Here is a 14911-nt window from a genome sequence, read left to right on the forward strand (position 1 = left end):
ATATTCCTGGTATATTCTACCAGAATTCTGGTAAAATTTTACCAGGAAAAAAAATATTCCTGGTATATTCTACCAGAATTCTGGTAAAATTTTACCAGGAAAAAAAATATTCCTGGTATATTCTACCAGAATTCTGGTAAAATTTTACCAGGAAAAAAATATTCCTGGTATATTCTACCAGAATTCTGGTAAAATTTTACCAGGAAAAAAAATATTCCTGGTATATTCTACCAGAATTCTGGTAAAATTTTACCAGGAAAAAAATATTCCTGGTATATTCTACCAGAATTCTGGTAAAATTTTACCAGGAAAAAAAAATATTCCTGGTATATTCTACCAGAATTCTGGTAAAATTTTACCAGGAAAAAAAAATAATCCTGGTATATTCTACCAGAATTCTGGTAAATTTTTACCAGGAAAAAAAATATTCCTGGTATATTTTACCAGAATTCTGGTAAAATTTTACCAGGAAAAAAAATATTCCTGGTATATTCTACCAGAATTCTGGTAAATTTTTACCAGGAAAAAAAAATATTCCTGGTATATTTTACCAGAATTCTGGTAAAATTTTACCAGGAAAAAAAAATATTCCTGGTATATTCTACCAGAATTCTGTTAAATTTTTACCAGGAAAAAAAAATATTCCTGGTATATTCTACCAGAATTCTGGTAAAATTTTACCAGGAAAAAAAAAATATTCCTGGTATATTCTACCAGAATTCTGGTTCCTTTTTACCAGGAGAAAAAAAAATATTCCTGGTATATTCTACCAGAATTCTGGTAAAATTTTACCAGGAGAAAAAAAAATATTCCTGGTATATTCTACCAGAATTCTGGTTCCTTTTTACCAGGAGAAAAAAAAATATTCCTGGTATATTCTACCAGAATTCTGGTCCATTTTTACCAGGAATACTGGGGAAAATTCTACCAGGAAAAAAAAAATATTCCTGGTATATTCTACCAGAATACTGGGATTCTTCCCGGTATAATTTTTACCAGGAAAAAAAACTTTCCTGGTATATTCTACCAGAAATCTGGTGTATATGACCAGGAATTCTTCGAAAAATCTCCTGGTATAATTTACCAGGCTTTTCTGGTAAATTTTACCAAGACGCCTGGTAGGAATCTAAAAACCACTTTTTCTGGATAAATTAAGCGGGAAATCTGGTCACCGGTACCAGTTTTTTTTTTTGAGTGTATTGTTTTAAAAAAATTGTATGATGCAAATATGAGGGTTTCACGTGAAAAATCAAATTTTTTCAAAACAAACGTTGAATACTTAGGATTTATGGTATCTAAAGATGGTATAAAAACATGTCCCAATAAAGTGGAAGCAATAAAAAATTTCACTCAACCTTCAACACTTTTTGGACTCAGATCTTTTTTGGGACTAGCGAGTTATTATAGATGTTTTATAAAAGACTTTTCCTCAATAGCTAGACCACTGACTGATATATTAGGAGGTGAAAATGGTAAAATAAGTGCTAATCAGTCAAAAAAAGTTAAGATAGAATTGAGTCCCAAACAATTTGATGCATTTAATAAACTAAGAGACATTTTGGCGTCAGAAGACGTAACATTATTATACCCAGACTTCACGAAGCCTTTCGATCTAACGACGGATGCTTCATCGTACGGTCTCGGAGCGGTTTTGTCGCAAAACGGGAAACCGATAACAATGACTTCAAGAACTCTCAAGGGCAAAGAGTTAGAATTTGCAACCAACGAGAGAGAGCTTTTGGCCATAGTATGGTCATTAAAAAACCTACGTAATTATCTTTACGGAGTAAAGAGTCTAAATATCTTTACAGATCATCAGCCTCTTTCATTTTCAGTTTCAGACAAAAACACAAACGCAAAAATTAAGCGCTGGAAAGCTTTTGTAGACGAGCATAATCCTCGAATATTTTACAAACCAGGAAAAGAGAATTATGTCGCGGATGCGCTTTCAAGACAAAACATTCATGCATTGGATAATGAATCATCTTCTAATGCCGCTACAATGCATAGTGAAATATCTCTAACTTATACAATCGAAACAACAGATAAGCCATTAAACTGCTTCAGAAATCAAATTATTATAGAGGAAGCTCCAAGCGCTTCAACTCGTACATTTATAATATTTGGTAAGAAAACTAGACATTTCATAAACTTTTCCGATAGAAATACTTTAATTGACACTTTAAAAAACGTAATTAAAACAGATGTAGTCAACGTTATTCATTGTGAGTTACCAATTCTGGCTTTTATTCAAAACAATTTAGTCGAGTTATTTCCATCAACTAAGTTTTGGCATACTAATAAATTTGTATTAGATATATTTGACCCCAATGAGCAAAAAGAAATTGTAATTACGGAACATAACCGAGCTCATAGAGCAGCTCAAGAGAACGTTAAGCAAATTCTATGTGACTACTTCTTTCCAAAAATGACCAAACAAGCAAATGAGGTTGTGACAAATTGTAAAATATGCTCAAATAGATGATTTATTAAAATTTTTTTACATTTTACAATCAAAACTTAAAAAAAACGATTTTATTAAAGAAACCGACATCTTTCAGGATTATCCTATTTTTATTGATGACGACTGCGACAGGAAAATTAATAAATTATTCCAATTCGAACTATATACCAATAGTTGACGGTGATGTAATTCTCTGGCAAGTCTACGGCTATTTAAGCCACTCAGCGAATCTAACAGCCTACAGACAAGTAGTAGATGAGTCAAAGAACATGACTAATCTTTTTCCGCAGTCGCCTATGCGTAAAATCCTGGAAATAGATATAAGCCATTTAGAAACACTTATCGAAAGTATAAACATTCATCATAGAAACGCTAGGAGTCTTAATTTTTTGGGAACTGGTCTCAAAATTGTGGCCGGTACTCCTGATTTTGATGATTTCGAGAAAATTAAATTTAACCAGGATCAATTAGTTAATTCGAATAATAGACAGGTTATTATCAACACAAGGTACCGGGAACAAATTAACAGGCTTTCAGACACAGTCAATAGTATTTTAGCAAACTCAAAAAAACAACAAATTGACACCTTCCATCTTTATGAAACCTTGTTAGCAAGGAACAGAATTATAATTAACGAAATACAAAATCTTATAACCTCAATAACACTTGCAAAGCAAAAAATTGTAAACCCAGTAATTTTGAAAGATGTTGATTTAAATTCAATAAACGAAAAATTTGTAAACATAAGCATTGTAGAACTAATGGAAGCCTCTAGTGTTAAGATTTTGCAAAATGAAAATGTATTGCATTTTATAATTAAGTATCCTAAACCTAAGATAGTTTGTAAGAAGGTTATTATCTTCCCTGTTGCGCATAAAGGTAAAATTATATACTTCAACAGCAATAATGTGGTTGCAGAATGCGGAAAACATGTACTGGCAGTAGAAAATTGTGTAGAAACAACAGCATCTACATTCTGTAAGGAAGTTTCTATCAAGACATGTGCTCAACAACTGCACTTTGGTGGAACAGCGCATTGCAATACAGAACCAGATCATAGGGATGCAGTGTTTGTAATCGATGAGGGTATTATTGTTATAAATAACAACCATGTTATTATAAAGGAGGCCAACAATACTGAAATAGCTATCAACGGGACATACTTGCTCACTTTTGATGATGAAGTTTCAATAAATGGAACAAAATTTGTTAATTACAACAGCATTCAGAAGAAACATCCGATTGGTGCAACATCATCGATTGTTAATATTACCGGTCATATGGAAATACTGAGCTTACCGTTTTTGCATAAATTAAATGAAGAAAACTTACGGTACATTGGTGAAATGAAAACCAAGTTGACGACTCACCCATTTATAGCCTCCTGCGTTACTCTCTCAATCATTGGAGTAATTTACATTTGTGCTAAACTGAAACAATGTCAAAACGAACGACGTCGAAAAGTCGACCTACAAAACATGATCAAGGCTTTGAAGAAGACCGAGGACGGCCTTCATTTAAGTGAGGGAGGAGTGAACACGATCTCCTAGGTCGTCACCGGACGCGACGATCGCACATGTCGTCGGTCGTCGTCATCACGTCGTAAATATCATCGTCGACACATAGCATGATATGCTGACACGACGACTTCTATAAACGAAGTCGTTCACACCGTCGTCAGCTACAAGCAACAGGTAGGCAATGAAATATCTTGCACACGCTGCAAAATATTATCATTGCAATAGCAGGGTAGAATAGCATTAAGTTAGAATGTAAGTCTTTAGTCTTTAAAGAGATTCGAATAAAATATCATATACCAAATACAAACGTATTATTATAACTTACACCTCAGTGACCCTTTTTTTTCAGTGTAAAATTTATCCTTTTTTCGTTTTTCCTCAATTAACCATTCTAATTCCAACTAATTACATCACTTTTTTTCGTTAGCCCACCCTCAGTTTAAAAGTTATAACAAAAAACTTTTTTCAAAGTACCAACTTCTTAAAAATCAAACATTTTTTTTTTCAGTGTAAAATTTATCCTTTTTTCATTTTTCCTCAATTAACCATTCTAATTCCAACTAATTACATCACTTTTTTTCGTTAGCCCGACCTCAGTTTAAAAGTTATAACAAAAAACTTTTTTCAAAGTACCAACTTCTTAAAAATCAAACATTTTTTTTTTTCAGTGTAAAATGTATCCTTTTTTCATTTTTCCTCAATTAACCATTCTAATTCCAACTAATTACATCACTTTTTTTCGTTAGCCCACCCTCAGTTTAAAAGTTATAACAAAAAACTTTTTTCAAAGTACCAACTTCTTAAAAATCAAACATTTTTTTTTTTCAGTGTAAAATTTATCCTTTTTTCATTTTTGTAAGTGATGTAATTAGTTGGAATTAGAATGGTTAATGGAGGAAAAATGAAAAAAGGATAAATTTTACACTGAAAAAAAAAATGTTTGATTTTTAAGAAGTTGGTACTTTGAAAAAAGTTTTTTGTTATAACTTTTAAACTGAGGGTGGGCTAACGAAAAAAAGTGATGTAATTAGTTGGAATTAGAATGGTTAATGGAGGAAAAATGAAAAAAGGATAAATTTTACACTGAAAAAAAAAAATGTTTGATTTTTAAGAAGTTGGTACTTTGAAAAAAGTTTTTTGTTATAACTTTTAAACTGAGGGTGGGCTAACGAAAAAAAGTGATGTAATTAGTTGGAATTAGAATGGTTAATTGAGGAAAAACGAAAAAAGGATAAATTTTACACTGAAAAAAAAGGGTCACTGAGGTGTATACGTACTTTTTTTTTTGGTGTGGTGAATAAAATCTAATTCTTCTATAATTTTTAAACTAAGCTTACGATAGCAAAAATAAAAGTTGGGCTATCCTGGGCTAACCTTGGGCAAACAAACCACGGTTTTAAACTAAGGATTTTTTCACAGGAAAAAAAATTTAAATTTTTTCGGTTTCTGATATGAAAAAAAGTTTTTTGTTGTATCTTTTGAAAAAAACAGTGCAATCAAGAAAAAAAAAGTTGGGCTATCCTGGGCTAACGTTGGGCAATCGAACCACAGTGCAAAACCAACAATTTTTTCACAGAATAAAAAAAAGTTTTTTTTTGTGATTTTTGAGGTGAAAAAAAATAATTCCGTTATAATTTTAAAACTAAGGGTGGGCTAACGAAAAAAAATCTTGGGCTATCCTGGGCTAACCTTGGGCAATCGAACCATATAGGTTTGAAAAAAAAATTTGCATTTGGGGGTGCCAACTTCACATAGCCTACGTCAAGCTCATTGCTGTCAAGAGAGAATTCATTCGACGAGCGTATTTTCCGTGAAAGATAATTTTTTAAAGTGTCAAACAAGTCGTTAGTCTTGCAGAAAAATTAAATATTTTTGCAGATTCAATTAAGTCAGTATAATTTGCATATACTTTTTAGTTTTTAATTTTGATGTAGATTCTATGTGAAACTAACAAATTTTAAAATACAGGACATTTATGTCGATTTGCATGTGTTAACATTTGCCCCAGAATATTTTTCATAATGGGTAAATGTAAACAACGTATTCTGGGGGTAAATATAAACATATATTTTTGCTGAAATTATTGGTTTTAATAAAAATAAAGTATTTTTAGTCAATTACTATTGGTAAAGTGCCGCGGAGTCACATTTTAAAGTACCAACACCATCATTTTCAGTGTATGATGTTGCAAAATCGGTCTTTGAGGTAAAAAAAAAAAAAAATATGACGTTCAGAGCTGCTCAGGATGCATATTGGGTGAATATATAAAGAATTATTATTGGAATTTGAAAAAGTTTTTGTCAAATACCTTCTTGAACGTTTTTCAAGTCGTTATCCAAATGATAAAGGAGAAATTCTAAATTTTAAACCACCGTTTACATTTACCCTGAATTTGTAAAAAAACACAAACATGGTGGGGTATTTGTAAACATGTCATATTTGACAGTTATTTAAACAAATATTTGTTCATATTTATAGAGAAGAATTGCCATCATTTCATACCTGCTGCTATTCTATTTCTGCACATAAACATGCGGAGGAAGAACACAAAATTATATTAAGTACCTACATATTTATATGCATTGTAATATCATATCAACAAATAACAATAACACCGCAACAAATGTCCAAACACAAAAGAAATATAAACAAATCCATTTAGGTATAACTTTATTAAAATCACAAAGTTAAATTTTGGTGTGTAGCGCATTTGGTATGTTTACCAACGTCACCAACACAAACACACCCATCTGAATTTTCAGATAAAAATTTCCACTTGAAAATCGTAACTAAATGTCAAAAAACGTAACTAAATGCCACCTTACTTTTTATGACATTGACATCTGACCAATCAGAGCCTCTGAAAATTCAGGTCTTAGGTTCAGGTGACCTGCGTTGAAGGGGGAATTATAATTTTTTCACCGAAAAACTCAATTTTGAATAAATTCTTACAACAGATACCTATGCAGCAGAAAGATCCTATAATATTATTATTATGGAAGAAATCATTCATGCAATTCACCTGAACTCGTTTAAAGATTTTATTAATGTATGTATTAATTGATACACATTAATACGTGTAAGGAAACAACAAATAAACCAACACAAAAAACACGTTATCGTCAATAACGCGTTGATATCCTTAATTAATTAAAAGATTTACTTTATCATTGTTGTACGTGAAAATTTACGAATAAAAACCAAACTGTCCCATAAACGATTTTATTTTAAATTGTACAACTGCAATCGATATAAAAATTAACATATTTCTGCAAAAAAAAAAAAGAATTTTCGCATAGTAACTATTAATTACTTTATGAGGCCATACATGCCTGTATAAAAAAAATAAATATAAAAAAAAGTTTATACATGTTATACTATAATCGCCTCCTCCCATTTACTGTCCCGGCGATGACAATATACAAACAAGAACAACCACTTAAATTAAATTATGTTCAAGTCATACATAAATAGAAAGTCCCAACAAACAGGGTGTTTCACATAACTTTGGATTTCTACTTTAAGAACAAATCATGATTTTATTTATTGTATTGAAAAGTTTAATTTTATTTTATTAATAATAATTTTACCTAATTAATAATTTAATTTAACAAAAGAAGTTTTTTTTTTTTTTTTTTTTTTTTTTTTTTTATTTATTTATTAAGTAGCAATAACAGAGTTTCTTTTTACATTTGGTAGTTACAAGTTAGAGATTTAGGATAATTATTTTCCTTTTCAACTATAATTTAAACAAACATATAATGACAATAAGTTGTATAATGAAATTGATATTAATAATTCAAGGGAAAGCTACGAACAAAAACCCTTATTTAACTCTTAAAACTAATATTGCACTCCCACATTAAGTTTTTTTAAATTATAATGTATATATTAGGTCGCAGATCCGAAGAAAACAAACATTGCCAAAGGATTCCTTTTAGAAAAGTAAACCATTCGACAAATTCATTCACTCCAAATCTAGAGCCTTTAAATATATATATAAAATGATAATATATATAACGTTATGGTGTTGATAAACATTTAATCAGTTCATTATCAGAGAAGGAACAATTTACATAAAATTTTTGGGTTAAATTTTCAATAAGGGAGTTCAAAAGGTTGACATTGGATTTTTCATGAAGCCTGTAAGTTGAATAACACCATGGTAAATCAAGCATCATTTTTAGAAGTTTGTTTTGGCATATTTGAAGCTTAAGTTTGTGAGTTTTGGCACAATCGTTCCAAACAGGAGCACCGTATAGGAGGATGGATTGGAAAATTAACTTAAACATTAAAATTTTATTTTCTTTGCTAAGTTTAGAACTTCTACATATTAATGGGTAAAGAATTCTTTTATATAGATTTATCTTATCAATAGTAGTAGATATATGTTTTTGAAAACTAAATTTTTTGTCTATTATAACACCAAGATATCGACAATGTTCGGACCAGTCAATGTTCACGGTGCCCATTCGAAGCTGTACATTGTTTGGGAGGAAACACGATTTTCGACGTCTTGTAAACCAAATAGCTTGCGTTTTCAAGGGGTTTACCTTAATCTTCCATTTGAAAAAGTATTTTTCTATTGTAGAAAGAGACATTTGCAATGTATGACAAACGTCTAGGAAATATGTACCTGATGTAAAAATAGCCGTGTCGTCAGCAAACATTGCAATACCTATACTGTTTCCCAGATTGGGTAAATCTGCGACAAAGATATTGAAGAGAGTTGGACCAAGTACTGTACCTTGAGGAATTCCATATGGAATATTTTGCAAAGAAGATTTTTCGTTTTGAACTTTTACTAAAAATTTTCTCCCATCTAAAAAGCTTTGGATAATTTTTACTATACTCATTGGGAAGTTAAATTGTACAAGTTTGTGGATTAATGCGTCGTGCCAGACAGTATCGAAGGCCTTTTCAATATCTAAGAGTACTAAGGCAGTCGACTCTTTATTTTTGAATTTTTCTTTAACATGATTTTTTATTCTGAGAATTTGATGGCTGGTGTTGTGGAAGGGTCTGAATCCAAATTGATAATCAGGAAGAATATTGTTTGCTGCTAAGTGATTTTCAAGATTTTCTTTGATTATTTTTTCTAGTATTTTGCTTATAGAGCTCAGTAAGCTTATAGGCCTGTAGCTGTTAGCATCATCCTTTGGTTTGCCAGGCTTTGCAATTGGTAAAACAATAGCAGTTTTCCAGCAATCTGGAAAGTAGCTTAGTTTAAGACAAGCATTGAAAATTGAGGTAAGGTATCGTATGCCTGATACAGGGACAGCTTTCAAAAGTTTGTTACTTATACCGTCCATGCCAGGACATTTTTTGTTTTTTAAGCCTTGAATCAAGTATTTTACTTTACTAGGATTAATTAGATTTGAATCTATTAATTCGACATTTGATTGCGATATAAAAGTAATTGTATTTGCAACTTCAGTTGAAGTGGCAGCAACCATACCATATATTGGCAATATTAGGGAACCCGGTCGAACAGCTTAGATTTTGATGATCTTTTTAAATGTCGGTAATTAAAAATATTTTAAAGTCTATAGATTGAAAATTGCCGGTGCTGCCGTTTTGATTTTTTAAATTTAATTGAAGGTTTTTGGGAACAAACAAAATTTTTTTTCAAAAATTTTTCTTAAATTTCATAAATTAATTGATGCCAAAAGATTGTCTAGAAAATTCAAGGAAAATAAATATATGGGAGTGAGTGAGATAGATGCAATTTTCTTATTAATTGACTTCAAACACAAAAAAAAATATTTGAACACAACGGCAACACCTACACATTTTTAAAAAGCTAGAAGCTTAGTCATATTTGTAAAATTAAAATTAAGTTAATTGAAGTAAGGGCTTTTGAAAGAATGGTAACTAAACTCAGATTTTTGAAAAAAAAAAAAAAAAAATTATTGAAAAAATTTAAACATGCCGTTTTTAAAACTTTTTCTTAATATGAAATGCATTTATTTTCAAAATTTTTTGGCCGCATTTATTATGATTTGAAATTAGAAAAGGAAATGTCAATATGTATTACGGTTTATGAAAAAAATTAAAAAGTATTACATTTTCGAAGAATTTTTTTTAATAGAAGTTTTGAAAAAAAATTTAACTTTTTTTTTTTTTAAAGTTCAACATTTAAATATAAAGTTATTTTTTTATTATTCAATAGCCATTGTTGAAAGTTAAATAACAAAGATTTAAAATTCTTATTTACAAAGTCTTTGAGAAAATTAATTATTTCAATGCAAAAATTCAGTTTTTATCAAAAAAACCCATTGAAATTGAAGTAATTTTTAATTTTTTTATTCAAAAGTGTGATATATATTACCTTTTCTGATTCGAAATTCAACTGATAATAATTATGGCCAAAATTTTTTTTAAATAAGTTCATATTTTATTAGAAAAAGTTTGGAAAAAAGTCATTTTAAATTTTTTTAATACCTAACATTTTTTTTTAAATTCTGAGTTTGAGGACCATTTTTTCAAAAGCTCTTAATTAAATTTAGTGGATTTAAATTTGAGAGGTAAGAATGGGCTTCTTTTTAAAAATGTATTTTAAAATATTGTAGGTGTTGCCGATGTTTTCAAAATATTTTTTTTTTGTGTTTGAAGTCAGATTGTGAGAAAATTACATTTATCGCTTAAACGATGGAAGATTGTCCCTTACTTCCTCATATTTTTTTCCTTAAATTACTTCGAGAATCTTTTGCTTTCAGTTGTTTTATGAAATTTAAGCAAAAAAAATGTTTTTGTTAAAAAAAATTTAATTTTAAATTTAAAAAACAATACGGCAACATCGGCAATTTTTAATCTATAGACTTTAAAGTATTTTTAAATCGTCAAAATCAGAGCTGTTCGGCAGGGTTCCCTTATAATTTCCTTTATAGGTCGTTTCAAATCAAAAGTCCCATGGAAAATTTAGCAAAAATAAAAAAAACTCATTCGCTTACTGGAAGGAAGCATTTATGAGGCAGCTGAACTTTTCTAAAATTACGATAAAATAACGAAGAACAGTTCTTGATATCTCTATTTTAATTAATTGATCCGTCTGTGAGATTCACTGGGTTAGCCTCAGAAAGCGGAGGCAAGTCTCCCGGGCTTGCATCACTCCATATTCGCTGGCAATACAAAAAAAAACATACAATTATTTAATAATTTATTATTTGAAGGCAGTTAGGATAACTTTGCCGAAGATATTATTATGGGACTAGGTGAAGATGGATCAGAAAATTCCAGTTTATATGATAGCAATTCATAACTTAAAATTCTATTCACATCTTTTCATTTGTATAATTGGGCAGTAAATATCTTATTTTTATTTTTCAATTATTTTGGAGTCGTCACCATAGAAATCATTATTAAACAAATTCAGATTTTTCGTATGCTTATTTTTTTTTCTCTAGCATTTCTTTCATTCAAACAAGCATGATTTGTTGTTATTTTTGAGTTGATTTGTCGCAATGAGCCAATAAAATTGAGGACTATAGGTCGTTTCAAATCAAAAGTCCTGACTCTGAGTTTATTTTCTCCCTTCCAATAAAATTGAGAACAAATAAACAAAAAACTCAATTTTATTGGCTCATTGCGACAAATCAACTCAAAAATAACAACAAATCATGCTTGTTTGAATGAAAGAAATGCTAGAGAAAAAAATAAGCAAACGAAAAATCTGAATTTGTTTATTAATGATTTCTATGGTGACGACTCCAAAATAATTGAAAAATAAAAATAAGATATTTACTGCCCAATTATACAAATGAAAAGATGTGAATAGTATTTTAAGTTATGAATTGCTATCATATAAACTGGCCATTTCTGGTCCATCTTCACCTAGTCCTATAACAATATCTTCGGCAAAGTTATCAAAACTGCCTTCAAATGATAAATAAATTAAATAATTGTATTTTTTTTTTTTTTGTATTGTCCGCGGATATGGATATGCCTCCGCTTTCTGAGGCTAACCCAGTGAATCTCACAGACGGATCAATTAATTAAAACAGGGATATCAAGAACTGTTCTTCATTATTTTATCGTAATTTTAGGAAAAGTTCAGCTGCCTCATAAATGCTTCCTTCCAGTAAGCGAATGAGTTTTTTTATTTTTGCTCAATTTTCCATGGGACTTTTGATTTGAAACGACCTATACTCTACTAATCGCACAAAATTTTAAACTTCTAATTTCTTGAACTTTAAAATTTTTATTTAAAAATCCTTACAAAAATAATCAAATTCCCTCAAATGTCATGCTTACTTATTTAAAGTATCCAAAAGGTTTCTTGGGTGACTTTGTAACACCCTGTGTATGCTTAAATAAAAGTGTTCTGTGTCACGTTGCATTTTTTTTTTGCATTTTATCAGTATAAGTTGAATATTCTTATCCAACAAAAGTTCAACATTAAATGTATTCAAATAAACGACAGAATAGTATTGGAAAAAAAAAATACACTCACACTTTTTTAAACTCATGTTTACAAGAACAAACCCGTAACCGTATTCAACCCAGCTCAATCGCACTCATTCCATCTCACAGCTTGTGAATGAATTCAATTAAATCCTTTAATCTGCATATTTACCATGGGGTTTTCCTGGATGCTGCCACTGCAGGAAGATATGGATATAAGGTAGGTACATGTATTCTGGGTTGCGTGCATGTGGTTTATCCACTCCATTTCCGAAATAACTCATAAATGTTGACATCCTTTACTCAGTAACCATCAGCGCTAAAGCCAGGCTATGCACTAGCGAATGAAGAGTATCCACAAGCAGAAGTATCTTTTGCTTCTCTGCTTGCTAAGGAACTTCCTTGATTCAGTCATTTTCGCTTTAGACAGGGTGTTGTTATTCAACAGTTGTTGTTGAGTTTGGTATTTATGCTCCGGAAGAAGATGAAGCAAAATGCAAGTAGTTTTTAGTCTCAATTTAAGGAATAAAAATATTCTCTACACTCTACTTAGTCTCATATATGTCAAATAAAATATATATCCTTATAACCATCATGATGTGCGAGCAAGTATGTACACCCTTTTATCATCTGGTTCGTTTTATACTTTTGAATATCTCTCTGTTGATTCTGTGTAAACTCAAACCATTTTTGTCATAATTGACAGCAAACAATTAGAAAATTTAATTGAAAAACAACATTTTGGGTTCACAATGCTTAATTGAATTTTAAGTAAAAGCTGTCAGTTTTTATGTGTGTGAACATTTTTGTTGTTTTTTTGAGTTTGTTTTTTTTTTTTTGTTAATGCAAAAAAATTATTTTGTTTGCTTTTATGTTTGAACAAAGGGATTATGGATGTTGTTACACAAGTGCTCTTTTTTTGCGAAAATTCATGAGTATGTTATACCTAGATGTACTGTGCATATAAAACGAGTTGAAATATTGTTAAATTAGAATAAATAAAGTTTCAATTAATTTTTGGGATGAAACGTGGTAATTTCAATGTTGGGTTGGTAACCGTTTCAGGATTTAATATAATGGCATTTTCATAGACGCACTGGATAGATTAAAAAAGGTCACCTTAAAATAATCCGCTTAAATTTAAGGTGAACTTCGTTTCATTTTAATATGAATTTTCATCTTAAAAAACAAAACAAAAAAAAATAAAACTTAAAAATTATTAGTTTATCATACTTATTTTTAACAGTAAGAAATTTTTTAATTAAAAATATTTCCACATCAAAATAAGATTATTTTTCGCCTAAATTAAGTGGATTTCTTTTAAATTTGCACATTCAAGAAATTAAGAAGATTTTTCGGCTTAATTTTAGACGGAAATCATCTTGAAAAAAAATTATGCAGAAATCCACTTGAATGGTCAGTTGTAAGAACGGAATAAGTAGACACATCTTCTTAGTTGAAAAAAAAAAAACAAATATTTTGGGTGTCAAAGTTACAGGGCCTGAAAAATTTTAAAGTTTGAAAAACAGAATAAATCCAGGATTTCAATCTACTGATTAGGTATGTCTTAACTAAGGAGTTCACGGGTTTTTATTGCATAAAACGTTGAATGGTTTATAAGAGGAGATAAAACCGCGGAGTGCTATTAAATAAGAGGTTCGAAATTGAAGATAGGGGTGTAAAAGCCACCTTTTTGTATTTTTTTAAATATATATAGTAAACAAAGCATATAGATTAGTGCCAATCCGGTTTTCAGAAGGCAAAAGTTGAACAAATTATTATCAGCATAAGGGTGGTGGGAAAATTCAGGATAAATCGTATATGAAAGGGGAAAAATAAATTGCCCACAAAAAAATTGGGGGAAAGGGTGTGGGTGGACGAAAAAGTGGGGTGGGTGTCAAAAATCATGGTTTTTTACGATTTCTGTCAAAATTAGACATCCTATCGAAAAAAATCAAATGCAAAAGTTGTAGGTAGTACAAATGTCTACAACTATTACTCAAACAATTTTTTTCTATAACCTCAAAAATATTGAAAAAAATGCAAAAATACAATTTTTTGATTTTTTTATTTTTATCTTTTAAAAACTTGGTTAAAAATTACTTTGTTATGTTTTCTATCTGTTAAAAATGTTTTTGAGCAAAAAGTTAATTTTTGGATTTTTGACGAATTTAATTTGAAAAAATAGCCTATTTTTCAATCAAAAAAGTTACCGAAAAAATTTTTGATTTTTGAAAATTTGGAATTCAATCATTTAGCTTAAAACCGTTTTTAAAGATTGTGTGGAAAAACTATACTTTTGTTTTAGAAAATATTGAGAAAAATTGAAAAAAAACAAAAAAAAAAGATTTTTAAGATTGATTATTCCGTAAATGACAGTAATATTGGCGAGAAATAATTTTCCATAGAAACCAAATTATACTTTTCTAATGGTATACTTTTTTAATTTGAATCAGGCACTAGAATAGCTCTAACGTGCAAAGTTTTTGAGATATTGAATTTTGAACGTCCCAAACACTGTTTT

The sequence above is a fragment of the Episyrphus balteatus genome, chromosome 4, assembly GCF_945859705.1.
Source record: "Episyrphus balteatus chromosome 4, idEpiBalt1.1, whole genome shotgun sequence".
Taxonomy (NCBI): domain Eukaryota; kingdom Metazoa; phylum Arthropoda; class Insecta; order Diptera; family Syrphidae; genus Episyrphus; species Episyrphus balteatus.